The sequence below is a fragment of the Uloborus diversus genome, chromosome 3 (genome assembly GCF_026930045.1).
Source record: "Uloborus diversus isolate 005 chromosome 3, Udiv.v.3.1, whole genome shotgun sequence".
Lineage (NCBI taxonomy): Eukaryota > Metazoa > Arthropoda > Arachnida > Araneae > Uloboridae > Uloborus > Uloborus diversus.
The window spans coordinates 169,314,650-169,333,420 of record NC_072733.1 but is presented as its reverse complement, the minus strand read 5'-3'; positions in this window follow the sequence as shown (position 1 = coordinate 169,333,420).

The following is an 18,771-nucleotide window of genomic DNA, read 5'->3' as shown; positions in this document are numbered from 1 at the left end:
AAAATTTTCTGTCACCCTCCAATTTTAAGAAATTTCATTCATGTGTTTTGGATTATATAGGCTATCTCATAGCAGTTGTAAGTTTACTACATTTTTCTTTCAGATGCATTTCATCCATAGACATATTTTTTTTTACTCATTACAGCAACAGAGTATGTAACAAAAGAGTAGAAACCCAATTCACTTCGATAAGTTTCATTTTTTGCGACCTTAAGCAGGTGGCGCAAGGCGTTCCATATCATTTCGGATTCACGTAAGATCACGGAAGTTGAAGTTACTCTTCGGCGACTGGAAATGCCCTGCCGTCGGTTCCCATAGCTTATTTTTGGTTACTGAAAGAATCTTACGAAAATATGAAGATATTGCTTCATGAAATAGACTACTCACATCATAATTGGAGCATATGTACAGTTTTTAAAGTAATTGCCATTCTCTGTGGTCTGCAACTCGGTTAGACAAAATACTGTTATTTTCTGTGCAAGTGGGACAGCAGGGCGAAATATGAGCATTACATCAAAAAGAAATGACCAGAGCGCAAATAATATATTGCACGCGAAAACAAAAATCCCTCCAATTGATTTAAAAAGAAAAAAAAAATTCTCCCATCTTCACTCATGAAGTTGGGATTAATGAAGAATTTTGTTAAAGTAATGTATAAAAAGGGTGAAGATTTTAATATTCCTAGAAACAATTCCCATCACTCACTTAAGCATGAATTAAGGAGGTTGTTTTCATTGACCCTCAAATAAGAAAGCTTACGAAGGACCAAAATTTTGAAGCTAGTTTAAGTGAAGTAGGAAAAATAGCAAGGTTTGATTTTTAAAAATGTTGTGACACAATTCTTAGAAAATAGTAGAAGTCCTAAATATGAAAAAGAAATTAAAGACTTGTTAATAAATTACAAAAAATTAGGATATGCAATGTTATTGAATTTTTTTTTTGGGGGGGGGGGAGCATCTCACTTAAATTTTTACCGGGAGCTGTGAGCGACGAGCATGGAATAGCGCTTTCACCAGGATATTTATGCAATTGCAGCGCGATATCAAGGATATTTCAATCCTATTATGCTCAGGATTACTGTTGGAATCTTATAAGAGAAGTTTCTTTTTGGTCCTTTAAGGGGGAAAGAATCTGCAAGTAAGGTATTTACAGCTATATAAAGTATGAAATTTAAGAATTTTTTACAGGTATCATTATTTTTTCTTAAACAATCTCTTGTTCTTCTACAACTTTTTAAACAATGTATTTTTTTGTGTTTTATATCAGTTTTAAGCTTTGTAATTACTTATATATAATGAGCAATGACAAAAATACTGTACATGTGTTGAATAAATGTCATTAAACTGAGATTTTAAAGATTCTGTATTTTTCAAAAATCTGTGGGTGATGGAATATTTTTATTGCCATATTTTTTTTCAACACCCTTTAAAATATAAAAGTCACCACTTACTTATTGAGGAACAGAAACCTTGTTTACCGGTGTTATTTGAAAAATACTCATCAATTAGTTTTTTGAATGAGTTTCGATTAAACTTAACAAACGCATAGTTAAAAAAATTAACTTTAAAAAAATCAAGCATTTAATATGTTAAAAATAATGCACTTAATATAATTTTATCCTCAGTCGATCATTATCAACCACATATTTATAACTTTTGCGTTGGATGATAATGACATGGAAAGTAATGACATTTTAGTGTACGTCACTTAAAAAGACATAAAATAAAGCTACCTTTGTTAAAATTTTACATTATTTGAACAATGTTTCACTTAATATAAGCGTAAAAAGAATAAACCGACAGAATAATGTTAAGAGTAACTCATTAGCAATAAGGATGGTAATAAAAATGTAAATTTTTTTTCTATTTACTTTGATATTAAATACGTCTAATCAAGAAACAGAAATCTCTATACACTAAATTCAAAGTTATGATATCGATTAATAAAACTCGTATTTATACATCCGATGCACCAAGTGGTTATGAAAGCCCGTAAAAAATGGTGCATGATAATGAGGCAAAATGCTGGGGACAAGTTTTACCTATGCAAGAAACATATTTATGTATGCAATCAAGCAAAGAAGAAACTTGATTTAAAATTAGGACACTCAAGACATTTTCAATATCTGTTTTAAAGATACACTTTATTTTATATTTTTTTTTCTTTTTTTTTTTGTCTTGGCATACCATTCAAAACAGAAATTTTGATTACGGACAGTGGATGGTAATGACATTTTAGTATTAGATGAAAATGTGTGAAAATGGGCTCTCTCTCCCCTCTCTAGTGGCTGAAGGGGGCACTGGAAAATGGCGGTAAGGACTGAATATGGTGCCATTTACTAATATAAGATAGCAGAGAGCAGTTGGAAACATTCTTTCAAACAGTGTGAATGCAGCTTGAGTTATTGAGCAAATTGGTGACTTTTAGACTGCAAACTTTTTAGAGGTATGTGAAATCGTTTTCTTCTAATGTTCTTACGTTTAGTTAAAAACAATTTCACAGTGACATCCGGAAACGGAAATCTTAAGCTAATTTTTGAAGCACATATTTAGTCAAACACGCTTTTACGTTACATGTGAGGGTGGCCATCTTTCTTAGGCTTAGTTAGTGTAAATATGGGCTCGCATTTAAAGAGTGCCCATAACTGTATCACATCTTTTTTTTTAAAACAACAAACATTATTTCTCAAGAGATACAACTTGCATCTTTCGAGATGGAAAGTTCCATGAAGTCACCCGGGAAGAGGTGTGAGAGAAATGTGTGCCCTACATTCGGCACAATCTAATTCTGCCAAATGTGGGCACACTTAGATTGTGTGGGGCTGAGAGCGCCAGTTATGTTTGCAATTTCTGTAAATATTTTATTTTCATGTAATAAATAAGTTATCTACCATTTTGTATACTGTTATCCTTAAACTACTTTTTGTGACTTTTTTGAAGGGTACTCATATTTACACTTATTTTTTTCTGGTGCAGTTTTAAAGCTTTTTGTAAATCACCTTTTTAAAAATAAATCTTTGGTATTAATTGTTGTTCTGCCTTTTCGCATACAAGACACTTTCCGTAGTTGTTAATGAAAAACAAAAATTTAGAAATTTTCGAATTAAAAGTAACTTTAAATCAAAAACTGTTAAATGCCTCGTTTTTTATTCTTTAGAAGGTAACAAATAAATAATAATAATAAAGGAAACAGAAAATTCTTCTCTAAGGTTGCTATGAGCCTGGAACAAGAAAGTGTAAGTGCATCTTTCTAGAGAATTGAATATATAATTATAAATATGTATATATCAGTGGCGTCACTACGGGGATGAAGAGGGGGCAGTTCGCATCGGGTTTTACCCGTGACGGGGGTGACACCCAAAGTAGCATTGCAAGTTTTTGAAAAATTAAATACTCATTTAGAAAATGTCTCCCAATATTTTAATTATATTTACTTTATCAAACGCGTTTGCATCATCACGGGGTGGGGTTGGGGGGATTGCTTTCGTTAACATTTTCCAGACTAGAGATAGTCTAGAATGCCTTTTAAAAAATATAAATTCGGAAAATTTGAGAAATTTCCGGGTTACTTCCCCCGAATCTCTACGCTTTTTACTAACATACGTGAATTTGCGTTTTCAATATTTAAATTTCAAAAATAAACATGGGAGCTCTCCCGAACCTCACCCTCCCTTAACTTGATCAAAGCTCATCTAAAAATGCATTTTTAAGACTACATATTTGAACATTTTCGTTAAGGGGGGCGGCACATAAGGTAGTAAATATTATACTCAGATTAGGTTCATATTGTCAATACTTAGACCTTGTAGTGACTACCTCTTAAACCAAAAAACTGAGCCCCATTATTTTCCCCCGTATTTGAGATACGTCTGAAATAATTAAGGGCCTTTCTACCTCATACACTCTCTTACGTTCTTGACCTCGCGACTGTCCTGCACACTGCACATATGCATCTAAAGCAACTTGTATGAAAAAATAAAAAACGTTCATAGTTTTTATTTTTCTTTTGTACATTAACCAACAAAAATTTTGTCAGAAACAACTACATGTTTGTGTTATAACAATTTAAAACATTTTATGTTTTCGTGTTTACTTAATTTTTTTTTTTTTTTTTTTGTAGGGGGAAGGGAGGTGTGACAACACAAATTACCACACCCGGTGTCACCCATGCTAGGTACGCCACTGTATGTATATATATATATATATATATATATATATATATATATATATATATATATATATATATATATATATATATATATATATATACACATACATACAGGGTGTTCCGTTTTAACCTGCAAGATTTTCGCAACCGGTCCTAGATGCATACTTCCAATTGTAAAAATGCTCAAAATCAGACGCAGAGTTAAGATACTGAAAATTTGAAGTAAAAATAAAAATGAGTAAAAAAATACAAAATTAAACTTTTAATACTGAACCCAAGTCCCCTAACTTATGCTTAGGGAAATAATCACTGTTGAAAAACAATTCCAGCACAAAAAGTTAGTATGACCAATATTCACCGAGATACGAAACGCGGCGTTTTTGTGACTTACACCACTTTACTCTTCACACCAATAACACCTTTGGGGGGCGGAGTATAGCAGTTAACAAGTGTTTAAAATTATGTGTGTGCATAGAGCGTGGTTTTTCAAATTGTTCGACGTTTTGCAGGTTTTTTTTTTTTTTTTTTTTTTTTTTTTTTTTTTTTTTTTTTTTTTTTTTTTTTTTTTTTGCGCATCACGGCATAACATTTGCGTGAATTTTTGAATAGCTATAAAAATCATAAATACCTTTTTTTTTTACTTTGACAACCTGTCATTCTTCTGAAAGGGCTTTAAGTTTCAATCGTACCTAATCGTATGGTCCCTTAAAACTTTGAAGTGGAATATCTCCTTGAGTTTTGGTCGCACAAATGTCAAGTTTTTTGTGTCAGTAATCGTTTTCACTGAAGATTATTTCTCTAAATATAAGTTAGGAAACCTAGGGCTCGTATAAAAAGTTTAATTTTGTATTTTTTTACTCATTTTTATTTTCACATAAAATTTTCAATATCTTAACTCTGCGTCTGATTTTGAACATTTTTGCAATTGGAAGTATGCAACTAGGACTAACGGTGGCGAAAATAGAGGTCTTGCAGGTTAAAACGGAACACCCTGTATATCAGTGGCGTACCTAGCCAACACCACCGAGATTCCCTCATGGCCAAATAGCGGGAGGAATGAGTCATCCCAAATCGGCCTGTGTGGCTGGGTCTAAGGATGCAAATACAGAAGATTTCACAAAATTTTCTTTTTTAATCCATATCTGAAAAGTAATTTTTTTAAAGCAAAATGCTTACTTTAATACCCGTGATGCGCATTTCTTTTCGGCGACAAACAAAAATTCTATTGAAACTATTACATGAATATGAATACATTCATTAAAAATGAAATGTAAACATTTCTGTTTTTTCTCAGCTTTCAGTATGCTTTAATCTACAACAACAATACTACTGCGTGAAATATATTAATAGTCGTGTATCCTGTGCATAAAAAAGCAAAATCCATGTCACGGAACACATTTCTTCCCTTTTAACATATCAAAATAGAACTAAAATAAAATCCATTTGAATTTTCAGATTCCCTATTCAAATAATTTATTACAAGAAAAATAAAAGCGCACAATTTTAACTTACTTAGAAAAATGATCATGAATGCATACTAGAATTTTTATAAAAGCCAAAAATTTTCAAAATACTATAACAATTTATATGAAAAATTATTATATAAGCTTTGTGCTACAATATGATTAAAGTGAAAAACAACGTAAATAAAGCACAAATATTGGAGCTGATACAGCATATAGCCATTTCAAGGCTGAAATGGAGCCTCTTCATCAGTGCAAAAAGCTCACCAACACAACCAAAAGTTGCGAGAGAACTGACAAGAACCAAGTGGACACCGGTATTTATACCAAAGAGGGCCAACCAATAAGGATACAGGAACAAGACATCAAACAACCAATCAGCGAACAGCATGTACACTCCGGGCTCAAAGCAGGGGGAGAGACAAACAATCAGAAGCCAGGAGACAAAAAGAGTGCGAGACACCGAAGAAACAGGAAAGGCAATTATAGAAATTGCTTCCAAATATCATGAAAAAATGGAGTGCTGGAAAAATCATTGACAAGAGAATGAGAATTTTTCCAAATATACTAAGTTGCCCAGAAATCAAGGTCATAAACCGAAGAACATTTACAAATAATCTTTGCAGATGAAAAATCAAAACAGTGACCAGAAGTCCAACAATGCTGAGCGATGGAAGAACGAGCAAGTTCTTTATGTTTAACATAGTTTTCGTGCTCTTTCAGACGGTGCTTGAGAGCACGTTTAGTCTGTCCAACATAACCAAGTCCACACTTGCAGGAGATGCTATAAATACCCCAGTTGCTATGGCAATCAATGGGGTCCTTTAAGTTTGTAAATTTTATCTTATTAACTGGAGAAAAAGCTGTATCAAAACCAAATTTCTTCAAAATCTTTGCAACTTGATGACTAACTTTCGAATAATAAGGCAAAACAATCGTATACGAAGCATTGGAAGCAGAAACCTTTTCAGAATGAGAGGGCTTAATTAACTTATTGTAAATTGAATCAATGATGCTAGGAGAATAACCACGATCGAAAGCCACTGCTGTAAGTAAAGAAAGCTCAGCATTTAAAGAATTGGAGGAAGAACAAATGTTCAAGGCACGAAACACAAAAGGCTTGAATGAGGCCAACTTTTGGTTTGGAGGATGAGAAGAACATTTGTGAGGAGGTAGTGTAACAGCAAAAGGCTTACGAAACACCGAAGTCATAAATTCATCATTACTTTTAGTAATAAAGACGTCCAAAAATGAAAGAGAACTATCAGTTTCCATTTCAATAGTGAATTGGATGCAAGGATCGATAGAATTTAGAGTAGAAAGTAAAAGTTCATTATCAACCTGGTTTTGGCCAAGCAAAACAAAGCAATCGTCAACGTAACGAACATAGAACGGAAATGTTATGGTTTCAAAAAGTTTAGTCTCAAAATAGTGCATATAAATGTCACTTAAAATAGGACTCAAAGGATTACCCATTGCTAAACCTCCAGACATGCGAAAGTAAGTACCATTGAACCCAAAAGTATTCTGCTCAAGTGAAACACGAGTAAGTGAAACAAGTTCATCAATCTCAAAACTAGAAAAATGATGCTCTTGGAGTCTCAGTTTAAGACAATCCAATGCCCCAATAACCGGTACATTAGTGAAAAGTGATTTCACGTCAAAAGAAGCCATCGTTAAACCATGAGACTTAAAATAACGTATTTTCTGAACAAAATGAACTGAATTTCTGACAGTAAAAGAGTTGCTAACCAAAAGAGAAGAGAAGATAGAAACTAAATACTTAGCTAGTTTATATGAAGCAGTACCAATGTTTGAAACAATAGGCCTAAGAGGAATGTCGGGTTTATGAACCTTTGGTAGACCATAAAACCTGGCACAGTGTGCAACAGAAGGAGTTAAAGACCTTTTTGAAGACTCACTGATGACAGGAGAATACTTCACAACATTTTTTAATAAGGTTAAACTCATTAATACTAGGGTCTTTGTGAACTGTCATATAAGGACCAACCTCAATTAGCTCATTACATTTATCTAAATATGAACTTTTGTCAAGAATAACAATTTGGCCACCTTTGTCAGCCTTAGTAACAACTAGATCAGGATCAGAACACAAACCTTTAATGGAAGAATTAGCATGCTTGCTAAAAGTATTTGAAGTCAATTTGGAATAAAATTCCACAGTACTGGCAATGATATGCCTAATAGAGTCCTTTTGAGAAGCAGTGAGAGCACTAAATCTAAAGGTTTTCTCAATTGGAGCAACCAACTTAGGAAAGAAAGGTTTTGAACCAGAAGCAAAATTGTTATTGAGTTTGAGAGCATTAAGCTGATCTGAAGTCAAAATACTTGGGTGCACTTATTACCAGTAAGAATGAGTTTAATGTTGAAATCGGAAATCGAATTTTGATGGCAAATAGATGCTACTTTGGCTTAAAGAGCCAATTAAAATCTAAGCTCCTTTCCATTAATACAAAAATAAACCTATACAAAACCCTCATAAGACCGATCATTTTATACGGTAGTGAGACATGGGCAATTAATAAAACAGAGGAAAATAGACTTTTTGAAAGAAAGATCCTTCGGGCAATTTTTGGAGCAGTAAAAGAAAATGACACTTGGAGAAGTTTATATAACTTTGAAGTATACCGTAAATACCGACAACCCAACATCTTAAGAGTAATTAAAGCCAATAGAATCAGGTGGCTGGGGCATGTATTTAGGCGTGCAGATCTGGACCCGGTTAAAAAGCTAACTTTTTCAAGGATTGAGGGTACAAGGAGAAGGGGAAGACCAGCAACAAGGTGGCAGGATAGTGTTGAGAAGGACCTTAAAATTTTGGGAGTGAACAGGTGGAGAAACCTGGCAACGTGTCGTACCGCCTGGAGGAAGTAGACGGAGAAAGCCTTGGCCTGCACCAGGCTGTTGTGCTGATGAAGAAGAAGAAGAATTAAGCCCTCTCATTCTGAAAAGGTTTCTGCTTCCAATGCTTCGTATACTATTGTTTTGCCTTATTATCCGAAAGTTAGTCATCAAGTTGCAAAGATTTTGAAGAAATTTGGTTTTGATACAGCTTTTTCTCCAGTTAATAAGATAAAATTTACAAACTTAAAGGACCTCATTGATTGCCATAGCAACTGGGGTATTTATAGCATCTCCTGCAAGTGTGGACTTGGTTATGTTGGACAGACTAAACGTGCTCTCAAGCACCGTCTGAAAGAGCACGAAAACTATGTTAAACATAAAGAACTTGCTCGTTCTTCCATCGCTCAGCATTGTTGGACTTCTGGTCACTGTTTTGATTTTTCATCTGCAAAGATTATTTGTAAATGTTCTTCGGTTTATGACCTCGATTTCTGGGCAGCTTACTATATTTGGAAAAATTCTCATTCTCTTGTCAATGATTTTTCCAGCACTCCATTTTTTCATGATATTTGGAAGCAATTTCTATAATTGCCTTTCCTGTTTCTTCGGTGTCTCGCACTCTTTTTGTCTCCTGGCTTCTGATTGGTTGTCTCTCCCCCTGCTTTGAGCCCGGAGTGTACATGCTGCTCGCTGATTGGTTGTTTGATGTCTTGTTCCTGTATCCTTATTGTTTGACCCTCTTTGGTATAAATACCGGTGTCCACTTGGTTCTTGTCAGTTCTCTTGCAACTTTTGGTTGTGTTGGTGAGCTTTTTGCACTGATGAAGAGGCTCCATTGCAGCCTTGAAATGGCTATATGTTGTATCTACTCTAATGTTTGTGCTTTATTTACGTTGTTTTTCACTTTAATCACTATAACAATTTATATTTTATAAAAATTTGCCTTCGTATACCAACAAAACATTTTTTGGGGAAGTTTCTGTACATACACTCCTGTTTGTGAAAGTTGCAACACCACGAACGACTTCCGCGAGTGAGCTGAAGATTGCAGGAAATGTAAAGTAGGGCATGATATTGAAATTATTAGAATTGCAGACATGCGTATGCTGAGCAGTGCCCTCTGAACGGCGGATCGAACCGAATATAAATAGACGGCTGTAGCGAGGCGTGTATGATTATCGGTGGTTATATGCTAGAGTAAACGTTAACTGAATCTTTGCTATGCCTCTTCGATGAAAGAAAGCGGAATTTGAGCAAATTTTGGAGTTTGAACGGGGCAGAATTGTTGGCCTTCGTAAAGCTGGATTGTCTTATCGTGCAGTAGCCGCTCGTATGCAGCGTAATAGCAGCACAATGATGCGTGTTTGGAAGCAGTGGACGGACGAGGGTCGGACAGCTCGGAAATCCGGGAATGGACCCCGAAATGTGACGTCAGCTCGCGATGACAGACACCTGGTGCGTATGGCGCTGACGGACCGCACAGCATCTTCTAGACAATTGGCAGCACAGCGGTCAACAGTTACAGGTGTTTCATTGTGTGCTTCATCAATTCGGAGACGTGGGCTGCGCGTAAGGATTTCTTTATACAGGATTCCTCTCACGCAAGACTATCGCCGCCTGCGGCTACAATGGGCCAATGTGCATAGGAGCTGGCGTGCTGATTGGCAGCAAGTCGTCTTTTTTGACGAATCCCGCTTCAATTTGTGGCACCATGATGGCCGAATTCATGTCAGGCGCTATACCGGTGAACGCCACGTTACGGAGTACATTATTGAACGCCACAGTAGACGAACACCCGGAGTTATGATCTGAGGTGCCATAGCACATCACGGACGATCACAATTGCTACGAATTGTGGGCAATTTGAACAGTACCCGATACAGAAACGAAGTTTTACAGCCCTAAGCTATTCCTTTCCTGCAAGGATTGCCAGGGGCTGTATTCCAGCAGGATAATGCCAGTCCACATGTCGCCAGGACTGTCAAATCCTGCCTTGATTCGCAGCAGGTACAGCTTCTTCCTTGGCCTGCATATTCCCCGGATATGTCACCGATTGAACATGTGTGGGATTTCATTGGGCGGCGTCTTGCTCGTGATCCTCGTCCTGTTCCTTCGACAGACGAACTTTGGTTGGGCATATGGCATACAAACAATATGGAATACTCTTCCGAGGGCAGATATTCAAACTTTGTTTCACTCCATGCCGAGTCGTGTAGCAGCTCTTATTGCGGCGCGTGGTGGCCACACAAAATACTAATTTCTATCTCTTTTTATTGTTTGTTTGGTTTGAAAATGTAATCATTAAATTGTACCATTACCACTCAACTGCGTTTTAAATTTCATTCAACTATGATGCTTCCTTCATGGTGTTGCAATTTTCACAAACAGGAGTGTACATTTTATAGAAATTTGCTTTTCGTACATCTCTGCAACTGAATTTATAATATTACAGCATAAAGGAACATTTGATTTAACTTGCATTTTAATAAGATTTTTAATAAGATTGATGGACAAAGACAGCAATAGAAAAATCTAGAGACTTCTAGAGTTGATACTTAAATGAATCTAAATAGTGAATTCAAGTAACATTTTCTCCCACATTGTAGCAACATTTTATATATGAATGAAAAAGCAAAATTTTAAGTATAACTTACACTAAATGCAAATACAGTAGACCCTTGTTTTACGCGGGTTTATTTTACGCGGTTTCGATTATACGCGGTTTAAGATTTGACAACTTTATTTTATTTTACGCGGATGAGTTTCGGTTTTACGGGGATGCGACAAGGCAAACAGATAAATTTCCCTCTTTCAAAATCCAAAATCCTAAAGATTACACGTAATAAACTGCATTTTGGGGTGCTAATAATCGAGCTGGGGCCACTGGAGACATTATGCGATTGGTTTCAGAGCTCTTTCCAGAAGTAAAGTTATTAGACTCACACAGTTCAGAACTCACTGGAAGAAGAGCTTTTAGGAGTGACGAAGGAGGACAAAAGCAATGAGGATACCGACATTGATGACACAGAACCAAAAACGTTAACATTGAAAATTTTGAGCCATTCCTTGACAATAGAAATGATCTTTCTTATTTTTTAGTGATGGAAGATTCTATGATGAAAAGAAAATTATATCAGGGAAGGTTCCCTCATGGAAATGATCATGGATGCCTTAATGCTCTGCAAAGAACTACAGAGAAAAATTCTTCACTGCCAAAAGACTTTACATAGACACTAAATTAATTGGTGTTTTCGTTATGCATGTTGCGCATAAAAATAGATATAAGTACACATTAAACTTATTACTCAATTAGTCATCAATAGAATGAAGTATTTTTTTTATCTGCGGAACCTAACCCCTATTTTAGCACTAATATTAAGTCTTAATTTAAGCGGTTTTAATTTACGCGGCATTTCCGAGGAACGTGACTCCCGCGTAAAACGAGGGTCTACTGTATATCAAAATTTTAAATGTAACTAAATATTACTAAATGCATGCAATACAAATTGAGAAGTGAACTTCTTTTTTGAGTATCTACAGTTGTTTTATATATTTACATTTTATAAAGTTTTGCCTTTAGTCACAGCATAATATCATTTGATATTGCATGCATTTTAACCAGACAGATAAACACACTAGTAGGAAAACCAAGACTTATAGAGTACTTAAATTAATCAAAAGGGTGAATTGAAGGGATATTTTCTCCTACATTCTCAGAGTATTAAGTGTGTGAATGAAAGCACAAACTTTTAGCTACAACGTTATGACACTAAATATACGTAGGCTGTTCAATAAGTAATAAGACTAATTTTACTGCCGCGAAACCACTGATCGGAATGTTAATTTCTGGTGCATGAAAAATGTATGTTGTTTGTATTAACAAAAGCTACCGATAGTAGGCGCTAGGGACAAACTTGTGCAAAACTATTTTGCAAATGAAATTCCCTTTTTGTTGCTTAGGAGTCTGAAAAGTGCGTGAAGGTTGTAGGTCTTTTTGTTCTCCTACGTTTAATATACCGTACTGTCGCGTAACGTCAGAGGCGTCAGATGGTCATGTGTTTAGTTGCGAAGGGAGACGGAATAGGTGGGGTCCGATTACTATCAGAATCCTCCTCCTGATTCTGGGCCCTAGGACATGTGCTTTACAGCCCTATTGTCCATGTCGCTGTCTTCTTGTCAATAGGGAAGTTTTCGATTTTTCAATTTTATTTTTATATGATAGAGTAACATGTATGAACATCATAGGTGAAAAAATTTTTGCGATACGATAAGTAGTTTTTTTTAAATTAATTTTTAAAGTTCAAGCTTTTGTGACGTCAAATGGCATAGGAAGTGACGTCATGCCCTCTTCCGATAGGGGAGAAGCCGAAGGTCACGCATTCGACTTCGAAGACGAAACGTAAAAGGCTTATCTCCTCGCATTTAACTGATCGCGTTTCTGGAACATTAACCTCTCATCCTCTCAGAAATATTCGAATAAAATGATTGATGTTACACGAGGAAGATTATTTAGATTGTGCTTTAACGAATCCGGTCTCCATAGTGTGTTCAAAAGGATTATTGAATTTCTAAAAAATAAAAATATCAGCGCGCTCACAATGTTCCTAGCGAAAACAAAGGATCTTCGGCGGACGTTTCAGAAGCGCGCACTTTTGCGCGTGGATTTTTAAAAATTCATTAAAAATCAACCACGGTGTTTTAAAATTCGGCGATGGTGAATTTTTTAGTTTTGAAGGTCAATTAACAATATCCAATAGCCACAATATGAACATTTAATAGGTTGCAAATTCCCTATTGTTTCAACAAGCGGAGCGGAAAGCTTTTATGAGCAATCTTTTGGCGTTGTTTTGGAAGGTTTTTATTTCTCTTTCCTACCGGTAAAAAAGAAAAAATGAAACGTGCACATTGACACCACCAACCACCATCCCTTCCCAGGTCCCTTCCATAAAATGATGTTTCCCCTTTGAGTTGAGTGTGTTCCCCGACAAATTTACCACACACACGAGCAGTGAATTTTCAAGCAATTAAGTGATTTTTGAAAGTCCGCTCTATCTGAATATCATTGGGGACTCACTGCAATTTAGCTCAAATATCGTTGCCATCTGCGCTATTAAGCAAAGTAAAAAATTAAAGAATATAAATATTTCACAGGAAAGGAATCTTTCTGAAGTAACTTTTATGCTTTTTAATAGTTATTCGTTTCTTCTTTCTTGTGTTGCATTCATAAGGTTAAATATTATTATAATTTGAAAAAAAAAAATCTTTTACACTGCTTGACAATTGCTAAGGAACAATTACGTTTTTTGGAATAGTTAAGAATAGATAATGATTAACGAAACAGAACGAAGTATATAGTTAGTAGGAAGGATGTACCTTTATTATAAGTACAAAATTATACAAATATTACTGCATTAATGAAATAAAAACTTAAAAATAAAAAATAATCCTACTTACATGTTTTTCAAACAACCACAAAAAATGATCTAGGTCAGAATGATAGAGACATGAGTACCTTAATATGATGTATGATTATTGTGCGTTCATGAGGAGAAGAGACTTCGGAACACCTTCCCGAAAGCAAAGCTAAGTTTAGCGCGGGGGTGATCGCTACCGCTTTCAATTGAGACAACCCTAAATTTGGCGGGCATTTAAATTTGCAAAAATGTCTTTGTGTTCTTTCCTTTCGTTTCTAGCTTCGCGTAATTGTCGTCTACGGGGAATCTATACTTTTTAAACTGAAAATTTCAGAACAAAAATATTGTATTTACAAAAAAAAGTAAGGTATTTTGTTTTCCGAATGAAACATTTCTATTAAGGATAGGCTTTCTGAACTTTGAACGATATCCTTTTAAACACTCGTCCTATATTCGAAATTGCAAGTGCGCTGATGAAAAAAAAAGGGGGGGGGGGGACAGGAAAACTTCATTGCCACACAGACTGTGGCATTGAAATGCTTAAGGGTTGCGTTCGTTTTGAAGACTTAATATCTCTCTCCATCTCCCTCTCCCTTTTCTTGAGGGGGGGGGGTGACTCAGTAGCTCTTACGGGTTGGGTCTTTTTGATGCATCTGTATGGATTGTACAAAATTTCAGATCATATAGAGCGGATATACAGTCAGTAGATCTACTTTAGCAGTTATTTTTGAAAAATGATGAAAACATTATTCGAAAAAAAGTTGCCCCCCCCCCTCTCCCCCCCCCCCAAAAAAAACAAAGGCGGGGACTGGGCAATTGTTCCAGAAAGGATTTACATGTGAGAAATAAAAGTAAATGAGAAAACAATAAAAAATCAATCTGAAATATTTAAAGCAATTGACTATTAAAATCAAGGCTATTTCTCTAGGTATTGCATGAATATTAATGTTTAGAAATATGTAATAATTTGCGATGTGTTATAAAAAGTGTCTTTGGTTTGAATACTGTTTTAAAATTATAGGTTCATCGGTTGGGCCGGCTTAAGAGATGACGACTACCCCCAGCGCGAATATTTTCAAGGGGGGGGGGAGGTAACCAACTTCGTTTCTGGGGGGGGGGAGAAACGAAGTTAGTTATAACACTTCAGTACACAGTAGCCTAACGTAAACACGGATTGTCCATAAAGGACGTTGCACTTCACCTTAGCCTCTCCCCTCGTCACATCTCACGCAATGTTCGATGAACATATTGCTATAACGAACGCTTTTATTTGGACCAAAATATGTGAAGTCATATTTCTTATAATCCCCTCCTTCCCCCTTGAGACTAACTGTCCGAAGTTCATGAACCCCGAACCCTCTCTCTCTACCCCTTTCAAGCTTGACATCATTTGTGAACGACTCCTTAGGTTTGCTCTAAGTCACCAAGATCGCAGTAACAATTGTTTTAAGGAAAAAGACCGGCTCCCCCCCCCCCCCTCCTTCCTGGATAGCTCTAGTCACAATTTGTTTATGATCATGTATGTTTTTAATAAAGAATCATATCGCACTCCGGCAAGGAAAGTGACACAATTCAAAATCTGGGAAAACCGTACCGGCTATTGATTTAAAATCTAAATTATGTGCTTTTTCTCGACCCAAAAACCACAAAGTTAGCTCACCTAAATGGTGCGGGGGGGGGGGGGGCGTAGAAACGATTTCATCAATAATGACACATCATTAAAATTTCATAATTTGGAAGAATATTTTTCGAGCTTAAAATATGCATTATGTATCTATACTTCAAAAACTAATTAATAAACATCACATAATAAGTTGACTGCGCATATTGTAATGTTTGAGACTAAATCACTTAAAATTACTATTGCGTCAAACCTTAATTTTCTCCATTGCTGTTTTTTTTTTCTTGTATTTGAGTCAGTTTCCTTGCCAGTGTGGGATATGTTGAACAACTGAATAGGTTGACTATAGCAACGTTTCTTGATAAAAATAACGCATTTTACATTCAGAGCCAAGGACGGATCCAGAAACTATTCAAGGAGGGGGCGATTGATTTCACACCCTTACCCTTTTATAAATTCGCAAACCTCCGCCCCCCCCCCCCTTTTCCAAACACCATGAAAGATCGTCTCATTTCAGTTATTCTGGGAAGGGGAGGGACTTCCTTTTCTACAAAATTGTGGAGGAGTGTACCAAACCCCATCCCTTACCTTAACGCCATCAAAGGTGTCCCATTAAAGTTCCTCTTTTTTGGGGGGGGAGGGGGGACTTCAATTTTCGAAACTTTCCTGAGAAGAGCCCTTGAACCCTATAACCCTAATTAATATCATCTAAAATCTTCTAAAATTGAATTTTTGGAACTTTGAAATACTTCCTATATACAAAGTTCAGATCTCTATCAGTAATGTGTTAAGAATAAGATATGTACTACACTTTCATTTTCCAGAGAGCAAGAGCTTCGTCAAACTATTGAAGATAGGCTAAAACAATTTTCAACTTCAGTATCAAAGACACGCCGTGGAAGAGTTCTGCATCTCGACTCAAGGAAGGGGCGGTCGCCCCATCGCCCCTCCCTTGTGTCCGTCCTTGTTTGGATCTGTATTAGAATACGGGCAACAAACTTTTGCCTACTTTATGATCCCCACACGTAACGCTGTTCCGCAAAAGTACTGGAAGAACTGAATTACTTTTAGAGTAATCGAAAAAACTTGAATAAAAAAAGCATGTATATTTTTTCGTATTTACAAAATTAAATAGGTTAAAACAGCAACATAAAACGTTGTTTCAGGCACTTATTCAATTATTCTGTAGATAACCATATTGGCATGTGAAAAGCTTTAATTTTTGTTTTGTTCCTTTTTTCATTTCTGAAGAATAAAAGCCATATTGGAAAAAAAAAATAGTACTAAAGTATTGAAATGTGTCACACAGAGTCAACTTACCTACTGAGGCTTCCAAAATTGTTCGTAGGCTTTAAATGTGTATGGTTAAAAATGAAGTGCCTAGGAATCGAAATAGTAGTTCAATACTTTTTCATACTGTTTCTACATGATTACATCAATTCAACATTTTTTTTTACAAAATATTGACTGTTTGAAATGGGCCAAAAATGAGGTGACACAGAAATATTTTCAGAAAAATTCGAAATTAAAGTTATCGTCTGTCGTTTTCTTTCTTTCTTTCTATTTTTTTTGGTTATTTTTTCAATGCGGTGATAGTTAAAAAATCTTTTGGCATTAATTTTTGCTTGTTCACGTTACAAATCTACGTATTATTTTAAAAATGACTCGTATTCGCAAAGTAACAACAAACACAATTCGAAAATGCATTAATTCTTCATTATATTCGAAGTAAAACAGTTCGAAATATTGCGAAAGTAGTTCATTTATCCCTAAGCACTGTGTAATATTTAATAAACGCTTTAAAGAAGAAAATCGGATCGAAAATAAGGTGAGAAATGGTTGACCAGCAAAGTTAACAATATGCGATTAGAGATTTATAATTAGAATACCTATGAAAAACCCACGTTTGAGAGCTGTGAAAGTTTCAGCAGAATAGAAGAAAAATTTTTCCTTCCAATTTCACCTGCAACTGTTCACCGTGTTTTCAGAAAATGTTTACTTAGCGTGAAAGACAGAAAGTTTAGGATTTTCTTCGAAAAATCAATGATAAATTAACCCAAAACGTATAGAAATACACTGCAAATCTTAAAATACTTTTAAGTCGAACCAATTGTCTTAGTAGCACACCTTTTTTTCGGGAAAGAAGGTGGGAGGTAATTTCTTAGAAAATTATAGAACACTGGTCTTCTTACAGCGCGATAACGATGGCCAATTGCAACCTTTCTCGGTGTTGGTCTGAAGCCTCATCCCCAAAAGACGCATATAGAATCTTCCGATACCACGTGTTGGGGGCGTGGCCAAGTCTCAACTAGTGAAAAACGGACAATACCAGGGACACTAATACACACTTTTTACATCTGTTTTCCATACTCCCCACTAATTATTGAGGAGTGCTTGGGGGATGTTTTCCCACTCCTCTCTCAAGGTGGATTTGAGTTCTTGTACTGTTTTGGGAGGGACGGTTCTTTACGCAACAAGTCTGCCAAGAGCCTCCCAGGCAAGTTCAATTGGATTTAAGACTGGAAAGTAAGCAGCAGAGCATTTTTTAAGGAATTTTTACTAGGCGACACAAGTTTATCATAAAGGATTAATAAATCTTCCCAATAATTTTTACTCTTTTCTTAACAAACTTGTGCATGTATCGTCGCTTTAAAGTATTATTTCTGTAAGTACTGTTGATTTTGAGGAGACTGAAGAGGACTTCTGGTTTAAGAGGAAGCCGATATGAACCTAACCGTAAGTGTGATATTAACTCTGAAGTAAAGGGGGTCCGAGGGTTTCTCCCCTGGAAAATTTTTGAATTTGTAGTCTTAAAAACGCATTTTAGAAGATCTTTGGTAATGTTAGGGGAGAATAGGTTCAGTGACGCTCACCTGTCTATTTTTCAAAACTGTAGCTCTAAGAATGCAGTTTTAGACGAACTTTTTGATGATGTTAGAGGGAGAAGAGATTTGAGGGCCCATATCCCAGGAAATTTTTCTGCTTTGTAATCTTAGAAATGCATTTTAATTATCTTTCGTAATATTATGCGCTCGAGTGCGATCCCCTCCCTTCGCCCATTTTTCGATATTGAAACCTTAAAAACGCAAACATTATGCCCAGTAATGATCAGAAGAGAGAGGTTCAAGGGTTTTCCTGCGGATTTTTTTTTGCAATTGTAGTGCTAAAAACGGAGTTTAATACGATCTTTTCGTGATGTGACGTGGAGGAGAGATTCAAGAACCCGCAACAAGAAATATTT